This window comes from Saccostrea cucullata, unplaced genomic scaffold, assembly GCF_032062105.1.
Source record: "Saccostrea cucullata isolate Sc308-1 unplaced genomic scaffold, CSIRO_AGI_Scuc_v1 ctg2045, whole genome shotgun sequence".
Lineage (NCBI taxonomy): Eukaryota > Metazoa > Mollusca > Bivalvia > Ostreida > Ostreidae > Saccostrea > Saccostrea cuccullata.
In genome coordinates this window covers 188196-203541 of record NW_026926296.1, presented here as the reverse complement: position 1 = coordinate 203541, position 15346 = coordinate 188196, and the positions used below count along the sequence as shown (strand labels likewise).

Genomic DNA, 15346 nt, shown 5'->3' with positions numbered 1-15346 from the left:
TTCAGTAGCGACAAAAATAACTTCTTCTATATTGCAAGAAATGGTCAGTGCAGTATACAAACAAAGACAAATACACGTAAGTGATGTAACTGCAATAAAATGTAAACAAAAGTAATGGAAGATAACCAGCACTAATACGGGTCGCCATTCCACGCTAATAACCATGACAATACAGCAGTCAGGTGACATGAATGCAAAGAGTATGTACCCTGGTGCTAATATCATAGATAGTAACAATATTCAAAATGCCGTATGTCTATTTACTACTAAGTCGTGTTCAGCTTTAATACTAGAATTGAACAACATGAAAACTTTCAAAATTGATCATCGCTTATAATTATGGCTTTTGAAATTGATCGAGGACACAAAGCGTCAGAATTTTCAACAACAAAAAAAATGTGGCTAGCGAATGTCATGCGGAAATTGAAGGTACAGTTTGCGTTCATTTTATTATGGGAAAACAGGACCAACCAAAGCGTACAGAAATGTTCATTATGCAGAGTACACTAAAATTTCATTTCCTTGCTATGGAATTCATAAAATTGATCTTAATCAAAGATTCAAATCGGTATGCGCATATTGATAGTCAACCAATTATCAGCGACAATCTTCACATAAATAATCATAACTCAATACAAAATACATCAACCACATAGTAACAGTTATATCTCAGCGAAGGACCCTATTATTATTTATAAGTGAATAAATTAATTAGGGTGAAAAGAAATGGGACCCCACCTGAAATCTTAAGTATTAAACTTTTACAGGAATCTTACTCTTAATGGAAAAATTTTATAAGGGAATTTTAATTGTATAGAATTATTTCCTGGCGTTTTAGAATTTATTTGACAGAGAAGAAAAATGTTTTTATTTTACAAAATTTTACCTTGGAGCTTACTCAAATTACAAACAGCGGTAACAGGATGGAAAACTGAAACCCATTTATTCAAAGATTACATTGAAATACTAATAATAACTTTTAATTTTAGCAAAATAAATAGTAATAGTGAAATAAACTTAGTTTAATAAAGCTAAAAGAAGAATTCACTTCGATCACAGACAATTTCAAGGTCATTATAAACCCCTGATTACAAGTAAATTATTTAATAAAATGAAATAAATGAAATCAAACATCTCAAAAAGCAAGTCTAAATTAAGTTATTTAAGTTAAATGTCTAATAATCCCTAAATTATTTTTGAAACTGTTATTTATATATTGAATCAAGAAAAAATTAGAAATTACATATGATAATTAATTAATTTTAGCAAACTTAAATTACTCTCACAAATGCAGTGGCTAAATAACAGTGTGTGCATGAGTTGAGATATTTAGCCACTAGCCTTCATGAGAAAATTGTGAATAAAAAGGGGGCATTATTTCATCTTAACAATTAATTAGGTACTCAGAAAGTTTTCAATGTGTTTAAAAGAATTACACTTTAGTTACAAAAAAAGTAATCCCATTTAAACTTTAACAAATCTGTGGAAGGAGGGGGGATGCATTTTAAGTCCTACTTAATAAACTAAATAGTAAGTACTTTACAATTAACAGGGCTTATATGAGATATACATAAAATGAATGCATAGTACAAAATGACTTATTAAGTACAAATGTCAAACAAATACTGAACCCATCATGCACACAAAGAAAAATTGAAAAAGAAACCCTAACTCTAGATTTTACTTCTTTGTATGATTTTATTGAATTTAATTGCTATTTTAGAAAATTTAAATTATCTAAATTACATGAATAATTTTAATTTTACCACATGAGAAATTAAAATTAATGGAAAATAAATTTCACTCTATTTAATCAATGGAAACAAGAAAAAGGAAAGACTTGGTGTTAAGAAATAAATTCAAGTTTTAAGAATAATGACTTAATTTTTTACGTTTAAGGAAAATTTAAACCAAATCGCTTATTTGAAGTTTGAAAAATATATAAACCTAGTCACTCAATCAGTCAAGTCTTTGTAATTGTATAATTTAATCAAATTTTTGTTCAAATTATTTTATGTTTAAATTTTACTCGAGTGATGAAATTTATAATTTAATTAACCTGTTGTTTAATTATTTAATGTTTTAGTTAGGAAAATTTATAACCCCTTGTTTAATAGTTTAACGTTTAAATTTTACTTTAGTTAGGGACATTTATGATTTAATTAACCTGTTGTTTAATTATTTTTAATTCCTGATTTCACTTTAGTTAGAAAAAAAATATAATTTAATTAACCTCATGTTGTTTAATTATTTTATGTTTTAATTTTACCTTGGTTAGGAAAATTTATAATTTAATTAATACTTTAGTTAGGAAAATTTATAATTTATTTATTTATTTTTAAATTTTAATTTTATCAACTAAATTAAAATCTCATCATTTAGTTACTCTCCTGAATTTCTACATCTAAATAACGGTGTGTGCTTGCATTGAGATATTTAGATGTAGTATCCATGAGAAATTAAGAACAAATTTAAACTTATTTTAACTCTAGAAATGGTCTTACAATTAATTAAGGAAAATTTTTTAAAAGGGGGTATATTTATGTTATTAACTAAAAATTAATTTAAATCCTGAATTATTATGCCTGACTTATTCCTAGAAGAAAATTACAATGATTTAGGAGAAAATCAAATATTTTTTAAGTTTTATCCTTTGGAAATTGAAATTCATTAAGGGGAAGAGAATTTAGTAATATTCATACAAAAAATAATTTAGAGAAAAATCAATCCTATTTAAATTTTAGTTTTATACACGAGAAACTTAGAGAAAAGAGGGGATTTAAATTAGAGAAGAGAAAATAGGGAAAATAAGACCACCTACTAAAGTGGCCTCCACATTCCTAAACAAATGCCACACCACCCCTTCTCCTAACGCTGCAAAGCCTCGCCTCAGAGGGTCCCTCATAGGTGATGGCTGCCTCACAGGTGATGGCTGCTCAGGAGGGATCTCTGCCACTGGTGACCCGACGCTAGACAGCCGAGGATGCCCCACAACAACCTGAGGAGATGGCAGTTCCACCTCCTCAGTCTGTCCAGCCTCCTCCTCAACTAGAACCTGAGCAGGCTGAGGCGATGGCAGAGCCATCTCCACAGTCTGGTCAAATTCTGGCCAAGGAAGGGCTATCACAGGCTCAGGAGACAACAGACACACTTCCTCAAGCTGTACAAGCTCTACCTCTGGATTGGCCATCACAGGTTGAGGAGATGACACAGTCACCTCTTCAGCCTGCCTTAGCTTTTCCACAGGCAGCTCCTGTAAAGCCTCAGGAAGAGGCAGCACTGCAACCTTCTCAGGATGATGAGGAGCATCATCAGCCATCACCATCGGCTTCACCCTGGACCTTCGCACCTAAAAAAAAAAAAAAAAAAAGACAAATCAAAAACAGAAATAAGTAATGGTCACTATTCATAGCTAACCAGAAGTCCCATTTGGTCATATTTTGCTTTTTTTAACTAAATAAAAACATTAAACTTTATTGAGGAAATGTAGATTGATGTATTACCATCTTTATATTTTAAACTCATCAAATAAAAAATCACTGTATCATATTAAGGAAACATCAACTGTTAAGGTACAGAGTGCAGGGCTGGTATATGATCCAGAAATATTCCCACTCTAAGAAAAATATCCTGCAAAATAACATAGTTTTTGAAAATGTGAAAAAGGGAAACTTAGCATTTTGAGGTTATAAATAAAACAAGCAAATTCAAGGAATTGTGGTCCCCCGCTTTCGGTGTAATTGTGGGTGAGATGTCATTTTTTATGACATATTTTGTGTAATATGAACACCCTGCCATATGTCATTTATTTAGAAATCATCACTGAACCCAAGGTCAAGGTCAAAGGGTTAAAGTTCTTGGTATCCAAAGCTCTAGCCCTTACCATTCAAAAGTTATAGTCAAGGTTAAAGTTTTTTATTAGTACAAAAAATGTCCAAGGTCAAGGTCAAAAGGTCAAAATTGTTGATATCAAATGAAAGGTCTTGCCAAAAAGAATGCATATATGAAATATGAAAGTCCCAGTATCTACTGTTCCAAAGTTGTGGCCAAGGTCAAAGGTTTTGAAAAGTAAGCCAAACTCCAAGGTCAAGGTCAAAGGATCAAAGTTCTTGGTATTTAATGAAAGGTCTTTTCAAAAGGATTACATATATGAAGTATGTAATCCTTGGCCCTTACCATTCAAAAGTTATAGTCAAGGTTAAAGTTTTTTATTAGTACAAAAAATGTCCAAGGTCAAGGTCAAAAGGTCAAAATTGTTGATATCAAATGAAAGGTCTTGCCAAAAAGAATGCATATGTGAAATATGAAAGTCCCAGTATCTACTGTTCCAAAGTTGTGGCCAAGGTCAAAGTTTTTGAAAAGTAGGTAAAACTCCAAGGTCAAGGTCAAAGGATCAAAGTTCTTGGTATTTATTGAAAGGTCTTTTCACAAGGATTACATATGTCAAGTATGAAAGCCCTAGCCTCTACCATTCAAAAGTTTTGGTCAAGGTTAAAGTTTTTTCATATGTACATAATTTAATTCTGGTTGTAACACTGTGTTTGATTGGATAAAAAATTTACTTCATATCGTATAAAATGGGTTGCCTACGTCATAATGACTTACGTCAAAAACGTATCAATCCGCCTGACGTTATATTCAAATTTTGTACAAATTTAAGTCATTTTGTTTGAACAATCATCTTTTTTTCTTACATCAAATGAATGAAAATTAAATTATAAGCAATGAATGTAATAGCTACCCATTTAAGGGGGCCGACTATAGTTTTATTGTGTGAAAACTACAATAGCGAAACTCTTCATTTTTATACCATATATAACTTACATTAACTGCAAAGTTTGGGGGAAATCTACCGTCCAGGTATTTTTGAGGGACCGTCTCAAAATACAGGTACATTTACTATAGGATTATATAGGAAAATGCCAATTTTTAGCACTTTAAAGCAAATTATACAAATACTACAATAGACATTTTGTTCAAACTATAATATTTGATGAGTAATACTATATTATACAATATATGTAAGAGACACTAAATTCTACCATCTTGTTACCAGAGGGGGCATCTCAAAATGCAAAGAATTAGCAAATTTTACTATTTTTATAGAGTATTACAGAATATGACGTACACAATGGATTCACATGAAAACATAATAAAAATATTGGAGATATTCTCAAATATCTATGTTTTAAATTTCAAGAGCGTATTTTTATTACTTTTTCTTTAATAATATTTTTATTACCCCTTTCTTTAAGAGCTACAGATTATCATAACGTCAAAAACACACTGCAACGACGTCAACCTACCTATCAATTGCAAAATCGGTTTAAAAATCCGTTATATCAAATTGTAATGACATTTTTATACCTATAATTTCTTAATTTTGTTTAATTTTAATAATTAAGTGAAAAAAGTTGCATTAAAACAGTAAATACGCTTCATTTTACTATGATGCGCGAAATATTGCGCAATGGAAACTATAGTCAGCCCCCTTAATACAGTATAAACTGGGTTGGAACAGTTTACGCTTTTTTATAAACCGCTTCGGGGTTTATAAAGCGTAAACTGCCCCAACCCAGTTTATACCGCATAAAATGGGTAGCTATTAAATTCATTCCTTAAATAAATCTTCAAAGGTCAAGGTCAAAAGGTCAAAATTGTTGGTATCCAATGAAAGGTCTTGCCACAAAGAATACATAAGTGAATAATGAAAGTCCTAGTATCCACCGTTTAAAAGTTGTAACCAAGGTAATCGTTTTTAAAAAATAGGTCAAACTCCAAGGTAAAGGTCAAAGGATCAAATTTCTTGGTATCTAATGAAAGGTCTTCTCAAAAGAATTACATATATATGAAGTATTAAATCCTTAGCCCTTACCATTTAAAAGTTTTTGTCAAAGTTTTTTCATAAGTACATAAATCTCCAAGGTCAAGGTCAAAGGGTCAAAGTTGTTGGTATCCAATGAAAGGCCTCTACAAACAATAAATATGTGAAATATAAAGGTCCTAGTTCCTACCATTCAAAAGTTATGGCCAAAGTAAAAGTTTGGAATTTTTGTGTAAAAGTGGGTCAAACTCCAAGGTCAAGGTCAAAAGGTCAAATTTGGTGGTACCCAAAGAAAGGTCTTGCCACAAGGAATACACATGTGAAATATGAAAGTCATAGCTCCACTAAATCAAAAGTTATGGGCAAGGTTAAAGTTTTTGTGACGGACGAACAGACTGACAGACTGACGGACAGACAGACGGAGAGAAGGACAGACGAATGAGATTTAATGTCCCCTCGCTTTCGCGAAAGCGGGGGACAAAAAACATAGGTAATCCGAGATAACAGAGCTCACCTCAACGAATGTTGTCTTTAAGCAAGGCAAAGTCCCACAATACGCAAGTTTCGAGATTATCTCCCTTGGTGCGCTCTTTTGTTGAGGAGGGGAGTTTTGTTGCCGCGTAAACAGACAGGTGGGACAGATATTTATATAATGGATACATGGCATCATCGATATACTGGTTTATCATAACTACATGATTGTCGGGATGAACTTTACAACTTGAGAATAATCGAATTAAAGTAAAGGCGTCATTTTTTAATGCAAAAGAATCGTAAAAAAAGCGAATATATCAGTGGATGTGAGACTTTTCAGATGAGGGAAGAGATATGGACCTCTAATAAATACGTTACACATGCATCTGATCATTGCACGTCGGCAATCTGAATGACACTTTGATTCTTTTTCCTTATTATAACTTAAAAAAAAACACTAACTTTTTAGAAAATGTTTGTACAATCAAGAAAATGTTACTTTTTATAAGGACTGTGGCGTTTCTTTACCCTATAATTTAAAGTAGATTTGTAAATATGCATAGTCGAGCTTGAAAAAATTATCAAATGCATCACAGCTTAACATAATTATCTTTCTATAACATTTAATAAATTTTAAAGGCCATAAATTTCGTTCATTTATTTATGCGCGTTTGTATATAGAAACAACCTGTCCCACCTCCATGTTTCAATGGATACTTTTTGCGCCTCTATCATAGGAGAGTTACAATCTCAAAACTCGCATATTAACTAACATTCTAGTTTACATCCCAAAATGCCAAATTTTTGCAATTTTTATCTGATAGGGCTTGCAGTTACTTGGAAATAGACCTATCCAAAAAAACTAGTCACCCATCAAGAAAATGTCATTCAAATCCTGCATCTAAAGTAAGTTTGAGATTGCTCATCCCTTGATGCAAGTTTGGTTAACATATTTAGGCCTTACTGTTTCTTGATGATAGACCTTTATATATGTATCTTTTACCTCAGGTCCATTATTTGGAACATGTCGAATCCAGCATCTGAAGCAAGTCAATTAGTTTGCATCCTTGGATGTATCATCCATACAAATTTGCTTAAACACAGGGCATATATCTGCTTTAGAATGAACCTGCTCCAAAAACTTTAACCAGAATCAAAGTTACTTGAAAATGGGGCCTGCTACAAAATATTAACCAGTTCACTTATCCAGAAAATGTAGGTCAGATCATCCGGCCAAAGCAAATCTGTAGGATGCATCCATAGAAGTATCATCCATGCAAGTTTGGTCATCATAGAACTCATAGTTACTTGGATTAAATGAGATCCATAATTGCTTATTATATGAGCAAAATCTCGGAGGTGTTATATATCATATGGTAAACACTTAATAAGCAAGAACAACCCCAATTAAGTCCCAACCTCCCACAGAAATCCCCATTCTGGCATCCTCCCTTAGTGGCGCTCTATTAAGGGAACTGTCAGAAATGTTCTAATATCTTATATACCATGTTATTAACACATTACAAATCTTAATTAGTCTTTGAATAATATTTGATATAAATATAATAAGGCATTTTTGTTTCATATTCATTATTTAATAATATTAGTCTGTATGTGGGTTAGCATTTGTTGGTTCATGTGGACAGACAGATGGATAGATGAATTTAAATGAACAGATCTGATATGACAAAGAAAGATTGCAATTGTTCAGTGGAAAGAGAAAGATAGTGGGCAGGATTAAAGCAAAATTCTATCTTGAAGTTCCTTTAAAAAAGGTTAATTTATTCAGAAAGGGAGATATATAACTTAACTAAGCACACTATCTGGCCTTCTCTCAAATGAGATAATAAGATTCTTAAAAAAAAATTACAAGTGAATCTTTTATTACTTACAGGAAAGTCCACGACGTAGTCGGTGAACCACCGGGGGCGCTGGCGAACACGTGTAGATCGTCTAGGCTCCATTCTATAATAATAAAAACTTTATTATAAAACAAAGTTAATCAATTTCCATGAATTTCAATATACAGTAAAATACCCTTATAGCAAACACAATTTTTGATTTATGTTTACAAGTTAATTTTATTCCTCACTGCTTTAAAATATTTTGTGTAACCTACAGGCTATAAAAAATTAGGTTTATAATGAAGGAAAATTGCCTGTACCAGGTAATTCAATATAATTAGCCATTGTGTAACTGCATGTATATATTGCAACATCTAACTTGCACAATTTTAATCTCAACTTTGCACTTTTGCAGGAGTTAGCAATTAGGTTCCAGTTCCCCAAGGCAATGACTATTTCCCAAGGCAAAGCTGATCGAGGGAAGTAGTCCTTGCCGAGGGGAACTGGAATATTGCTGACTCCTGCAATGATATACTTTTTTAAAAACTGCTTTATTACACCAATACAAACATAAAATGTAAAAGATTCTGAAAAGGTGCTTCCAAAGCAGGGATTAAGCTCACTGAACTAACACACGGGGATCAAAGCTTAAGTCCATTCACATATACTAGACCAATGCAAAAGTAAAATCTAGAGGATTTTGGAAAACCGGGAATTAAATTAGCTTTTGAAGCAGGGATTAGCTCACTTATGACTAACATATGGGGATCAATCCATTCAAAAGTCATAACGATTTCTAGGTAATTAGTAGGGATGTCAAAATATTAATTTCCCAAATTAGTTGAACATTCAATTGCATTATTCGAACGATATTCGACTATTCGGAGCATTTATTTTTTCATAGCAAAGTGTTTTTGAAAGGTTATATTATTGAAAAAATGTAAAAATAAAATGAATTGGAAATGGGGAATTGTAAACATACACTAAACACACCTCCGATGAAAATGTTAAACACTGTTTGTGCAATTTTCGCCCAAGCTATACATTGTATATCAAAATGTCTTTTATGTAAGATAATTGTTTTTTAAAAAAATTATCAAACTCTAAAACTTCACAGCAATGCAAATATTGAATTTGCTTCCTAGAGTTTATAAATATAATTGGTACAAGTCAAGTAAATAATTTTCATAGTCCAGTATAGCGTTGCATAATTTACTACGTACAAAAACAAAAAAGTCAATGATTGAGAAATAATTATCGCAGTATGTAATTACTATACTTTCCATATGTACTATGTGGAAAACTATATACTGTGACTGTGTTTGAGCTCTTATTCTTCTGTGGACGTACACTATACAGCGCTGTATTTTTTGAGGAAGGACCCTTAATTTTTCAATTTGGAGATAAAAATTTCATTATCACCCCCCTTTTCTTGCATTTAAGTAATATTCGGATGTTGTTTCATTATTCGATCAATTCGACTCCAGTCAAATAGTCGACTATTCGTTGACATCCCTAGTAATTAGTCACATCTGAAGATCTAATGTTATACTGTAAAACGAGAAAATTTGGTGCATACGTATTTTAGCGTAAACGCAAGTTGGAATACATTGGCGCAAATAAATTTTAGCGCTTGCACTTGTCATTAAAATATATAAATGTGATATTTTTTTATCCACACCCGTATTTGACTTTTTGGTTAGTCAAGCACAGAAACAAAATAGCACTCCCGTATCTAAGTAAACACTCGTCAACTTTAGGTACAGTGGTGTTGCAATCACATGGAAGTGGCACAATGTTAAAATTTATTTTAATTTTATTTATTTTGAATAAAAGAAGTGGAGTATTTACGCATTTTATTTATATTAAAACAACACATGCATTGAAAGAAAGTTACATGGATAAACGGTAATCATAATCAGGTACCGTATAAGTGGAAATTTTAGCAAGACGCAAATTCAGCAATTTAATTTATTTTAAGCAAGAGGTAATTTTAGGGATTTTAAAATGCTTACTAAAGCAGCTATTACAAATAAAATGCAATTAATTTTTAGCGGTATTCAATTTTATTCAATTTTAGCGATCTCATGACCCTCGCTAATAATGCCAAAATTAAATCCTCGCTAAAAATTCTACTTATATGGTATTGTCTCCAAGCTCATGCAATCACCATGCTTGATTGCATTGTTTACCTCGAGGCGATAGATGATTGACGCACCGAGAAACCAAACTTTGAAGGTGCTAATGATAATATTCGAACGGGTAAAAAACTACAAGGGTAACATATATATATATATATGATATTATGCCCCCCCCCCCCCCCCCCCCCCCCCGTTTTTTTTTTACCAGTAACTTGTAACTTTTTATCCCCACCCCCAAAATTGGATTATTATGTCTGAACAACTTTCTGTTTATTTTATTTTATTTTTCATTTGAAAATATTATTATTGATCTTTTTTCATTATTTTTGTTGTTTCAAGAGCACGTACGTTCCTGACACCCCCCCCCCCTTCTTCTATCCGCCACCGATGCTATGCATGTCTGCATTACAAAAAAGCAACTTAAGAATAAATTAAACAAGAAAACATTGATGTAACCATCAATTGTCGCCCGGGAAGTATATAAAGTAAACAATGAAATTGAGTCTTGATCATCAAACCGCTTCGATATGTATGAAAAGGCATGCGTCTAATTGATGGAGACGATAGCTGCGAATATTTTGAAAACTTCTAGTCGGATAAAAATCAAACCAAAACGATATCATTTTAAACTTGATCAATTCCTCAGGTAAATGTTGACTGCATAAATATAAATTGAAGTTAGACACATGCATCACCTATAATCAAAAATGTATTAATTTTCAATTTTAAAATATAAAACACGAACTGTGCAGAGTACGTTTTTATGCGAGAAGTAAAATTCGATGTTCTAAAAAAAGGGACCTGTCGTTTTTCTATAGTAAATGATAAACAACTTTATATATTAAATATGAAAACATATATATATTTTGACAGATTCATTTTATGAGAGTAAATATATTATGTATCTCGTAATTTATAAACAGAAAGAACTTCTGATTAACAATCTTTTCAATATTTAGAAAACCTTTAATTCTTAATAACTACTCCCACCCCAATCCCCATGCACAAACAATCAAACTTATATGTATAGAGCAGCCCGGTCCTCCGGGCTGCAATAATTAAGAATAACACTGCATTTATGACGACATATGTAATTATTATTAATTTTAAAACAAACACGTTTTAAGCACCTGAAAATTATTTTGAATGGGAAAAAATTTAGACTCCTCCCCGGGCACCCCCCACTCCGAGCATGCGCAGTCGTTATGCATGAGGATATTTCCCGCCATTATTCCACCTTCATTAAAACTATAAATTACACAAAACAAATAAACATGTTTATCTTACAATTTTATGGTAATAATGTTATTATTTCATATACGATCAGAATGCATTGCTGGTATTGGACAGTGACCTGAAATGACGACTGGAACAAGTACTCACCGAATGTTCACGTTTTCAACAAATAAGTAAAAAAAAATATAAGGACTACATCAAATATAAACTTACCTCAGTCTGAAGTAATCTTCTTCTGTGTCTTGTAGGTTGAAAGAATGCTTTGATAAATCGCTTTGAAGGCTTTGCAAATGCAAAATAACTGCTACTCAAGTCAAGCTCAAATATCAGTCTGAGGAATTCTCATTTAAGGTCAGATCACGTGATCGATTTTGGACAATAGCTAGGGCGTGAAAACTGTGAAAAGGTGCGAGAGAGAGAGAGAGAGAGAGAGAGAGAGAGAGAGAGAGAGAGAGAGAGAGAGAGAGAGAGAGAGAGAGAGAGAGAGAGAGAGAGAGAGAACTAGCTGTTAGTCGTTCTATTATAAACTTGAAAAAAAGATGCGCGTCTTGTTTCAAAATTCAAATAAACTCAAGAAATTGAAGACGCTTTCGTATTTTTTTTTTAAAGATATCATTAATTCATTATATAAGGTTTAGGGTGACGGTCAGAGGAGGAGGTTATGATGTGGGGTTAGATGTTATATGGTTAGGGTTTCATTTGGAATGAGGGATATGGTTAGGGCTAGCACAGGGGCCTAGGGTTAAGGTTATTGTGAGGGATTTAGGGTTATGGCTTCAGCAAGAGGTAAGGGTTAGTGTTAGGACGACAAAGACTGAAGTAAACAAAGAGAAAACAAAAGAAAGGGTCAAAGAAGAAGAAAAGGGAGGATGTATGCAAATATTTTATAAGAATATCTGATTTATCACAAAAAATGGATTTTATGGGTCATTTGAAAATACTTTATATCGTCATGCAACTTATTTATATCGTCATACAACTTATTTATATCGTCATACAACTTATTTATATCGACATGCAACTTATTCATATCGACATGCAACTTATCTATTTATCTATATCGACATACAACTTATCCATATCGACATACAACTTATCTATATCGACATACAACTTATCGATATCGACATACAACTTATCGATATCGACATACAACTTATCAATATCGACATACAACTTATCTATATCGACATACAACTTATCTATATCGACATACAACTTATCTATATCGACATACAACTTATTTATATCGACATGCAACTTATTTTTATCGACATGCAACTTATTTTTATCGACATGCAGCTTATCTTTATCGACGGGCAACTTATCTATATCGACAGGCAACTTATTTGTGACTACGGAAGCGTAAATGGCTCTACACTCGTTGTGTTATAACTCCATATATAACTTATTTTTAGACCTAGCCGAAGGCTCAAGTGAGCTTTTCTGATCAAAATTTGTCTGTTGTCTGTCGTTGTAAACTTTTCACATTTTCGACTTCTTCTCAAGAACCACTAGGCCAATTTCAACCAAACTTGGCACAAAGTATCCTTATCAAGGGGAACTTATTTTGTTCATGACATACACACCCTTATTCATGGGGAGATATGCAAGAAATACTTAAAATTTGATGGTATGTTTTAAAAATCTTCTTCTCAAGAACCACTGTGCCAGGAAAGATGAAACTTATAGGGAAGCATCCTCAGGTAGTGTAGATTCAAGTTTGTACATCAACATACATGACCCATACAACTTATCTAACCCTTCAAAAGTTATGGTCAAAGTTTGTTTTTAAACAGTAGGTTAAACTCCGTGGTCAAGGTCAAATGATCAAAATATCTTGGTATCCAATGAAAGGTCTTCTCACAAGAATTACATAAGTAAGGTATGAAAGCTCTAGCCCTTATCGTTCAGAAACTTTAAAGTACACAGATCTCCAAAATCAAGATCAAAAGATGAAACCTTATGGTGTCCATTGAAAGGTCTTGTCACAAAAAATACATCATGTGAAGTATGTAAGTCCTTTGTATCTACCGAATCAAGGTATTACCAAGGAAAAAGTTAGGACTATTTTAAGTGTAAAAGTGTGTCAATCTCCAAGGTCAAAAGGTGAAATTTGGTGGTTTTCAAATCAATGTCTTGTTACAAGGAATACACATGTGAAATATGATAGTCATAGCTCAACTTATTCGAAAGTTATGGGCAAGGTTTGATTTCAGGGGCATAAAAAACTAAACTTTAGTCTTTGACATGACTTTTGAACAGTTGGTGCTAGGGCTTTCGTACTTCACTTGTGTAATTGTGACAAGACCTTTTATTGATGTAATAAGATGTGTTTGTAAAACACTGATGCCCCCTTATGGCAACATAGCAAAGGTTAAATGTTCTCAAATGCAAATCAGACATTTTGATATCCATAGTAAGGCCTTCTAGATTTCACAGGAAATATAAATGTGAAATATAAAACCCTAGCACCACCTGTTCAAAAGTTATGGCCAAGGTTAACGTTTTTTTAAGGAAGGCCAAACTCTGGGGTCAAGGTCAAAGGGCCAAGATTGTTGGTTTCTAATGAAAGGCCTTGTCACAGAGATTACATACGGGAAGTATAAAAACCCTAGCCCTAACCACTCAAAAGTTATTGCTAAGGTTAATGTTTTTAAAAAGTATATCAAACTCTAAGGTAGAGGTCAAAGGGTCAAAGTTTTTGGTATCCAATGTAAGGTTTTGTCACAAGATTACATATGTGAAGTATGAAAGCCCTGGTCCTTATACTTAAATGAACTTAAGTGATGCCGTTGATTTAAAATAACACTTGAATTTTTACATAAAAGGAAGGAATTAACACGGAAATCATTCAAAAATATACATATATACGAGCTTATATATAACTGGAACTCTTATTTCTCTCTCATCTTTTTAGTGTTTGGGAAGCATGTACAAAGTAAGTATTTATGTGTATTACGAGCAATTCTTAAACTATTTCCTGATATCTTGTGTATTTTTATGTGCTAATTCTCATTACACAACATTCAATCTACTTATAAATTAATTTTTAAACATTAATTTCGATAAAACAATACAAATTTTAATCATTACGCAGATAGGTAAGGAATTATTTATTTTCTTGTATTTTAAACAAAATTGTATCGAAATTAGAGGTCATTGTTGGCCTCCCTAATTAATTAGGAATTGTTCAGAATCTAAGAAGACCGCGTTAATATTGAAAATAATACCTTTAAGAAATGAAAAGTTTAAAATCGTTCCTGATCCTAATACTCAGCACTCTTAACATTTGTGTATTAAACCTTTTTTTTAGGAAAGCAAAACAAAATAAACAAACAAATGAAAAAGAAATATATACATCTGCACAAACAAATAAAGATATTCATAGGAACGTGAGCACCACTTACTCAGTAGTCAAATCAGTTCCCTTATCTGAAAATAAATTTATTAATGGCCCTCAACTTATTGCACGTTTTCAGCAATTTTAATTTAATAAGGCTAATTAGTTTTTGAAATTTCTGTTATTTTTTAATACTGTAACTTTGCTGTAGGTAGATCTAATCAAAGATATCATTTACTCTCAACTTAAAATCTTTAACAAAATATGTGTGGAACTTTGCTTGAGAGTGTGAAGTGGGGGGGGGGGGGGTTAAAGGCACAACCCTATTTCAAAAATTGCTGATGCCCTGTAATGGCAAACTGTCCATGTTTTGGTATGTCTTAATCTAAAATATATGTAAAAAGTAAAATAGGATAACATTATTTATTACATAAAAGTTTAGGGGGAAAGTGTATGCATTTATCCTTATTACATTTTGTATCTT

At 32.4% G+C, this 15346-nt stretch overlaps 1 long non-coding RNA gene across 1 annotated transcript; it reads right to left on the bottom strand.

The window, feature by feature from the left end:
* Nucleotides 1-3239: 3239 nt before the first annotated feature.
* Nucleotides 3240-11854, bottom strand: LOC134271311 (uncharacterized). The gene is made up of 3 exons (XR_009992999.1): nt 11733-11854; nt 8191-8263; nt 3240-3349 (listed from the first exon to the last, which is right to left on the bottom strand). It is a non-coding gene; the product is annotated as an uncharacterized LOC134271311 (long non-coding RNA).
* Nucleotides 11855-15346: the final 3492 nt, after the last annotated feature.